Below are 986 nucleotides of genomic sequence, written 5' to 3' on the forward strand. Positions count from 1 at the left end.
GCTTTTTAGGCTATGCTTTATAAGTATGTCATATACCAGTGCTTATATAGTAATTCCCTGCTCCTTATGACAGGATACTCTTTCCAGTTGCATATATCTTCGTCAGACTTTGCCTGTTGGGGCTGGAGATTTCCACCTAAGGTGTCTGCCTTGGACTGAGTTATTCTGGGGAAATACCAGCTCAGAGCGACCCAGTCATTTCTAAAAATAAGTCTGTGGAAAATCAAATAATTTTGTCCGTATTAAAGCAAGTCTGGCTTGCTCCCATGGAAGAGGTAACGGGAAAGGGCGCAGCATACTTTGGAGCAGACGCCTTGAAATTCATTGATGGAGAAGGGATGAGGTGAGGGAGGGAGAGGGTCTGTGCACTGGAGGTGTGATTTTTGTCATCTCTGAAAATCTATCCAAATCTGGCCAAAACATCCTGGGGTTTGCAAGTGCTTGGAGAAGACCTACTAGAGCTTTTCAGCTACACTTCCTGAATACACCTGTACATTGGTGATGTTTTACTTTACCAATATCTCCCTCATAACCAGGGATACAGAGCAGAACTGTCCTTCGTGTGTGTGTGCAGGCTGAAGAGCTTTGGTCTGAAAGAGATAGATAGCTTGTTCCTGGGGGGAGCTGGCTCTCCTTTTGGTGGCTTCCAGTGGCATGGAAAGAAGCAGGGTGCTAGCTGGAAACGTGGTTGGTTTGCACTTCATGCTTTCATCATGTTTGTGACCATTTTTGTTTAAAAATAAAAATTAAAAAGAAAGACAGACAGACAGACCATGTCACAAAATGGAGGAAGTTGCATGGTTTCTAGAACCTGTAAAAGCCTAATTACAGTGTGGTGTGCCTGGGGTGGTCCATCATCCTAAAACCACCAGGGATGCCAAGCTGCCACCAGGACAATGGGGCTGTTTCCATACAGACAGCAGGAGTTGCAGCGTTTATTTCTGGCCAAGAACAGCACCAGGGAAGAACTGTCATGGGTGCTGGAG

The sequence above is a fragment of the Anas platyrhynchos genome, chromosome 7 (genome assembly GCF_047663525.1).
Source record: "Anas platyrhynchos isolate ZD024472 breed Pekin duck chromosome 7, IASCAAS_PekinDuck_T2T, whole genome shotgun sequence".
Classification (NCBI taxonomy): domain Eukaryota; kingdom Metazoa; phylum Chordata; class Aves; order Anseriformes; family Anatidae; genus Anas; species Anas platyrhynchos.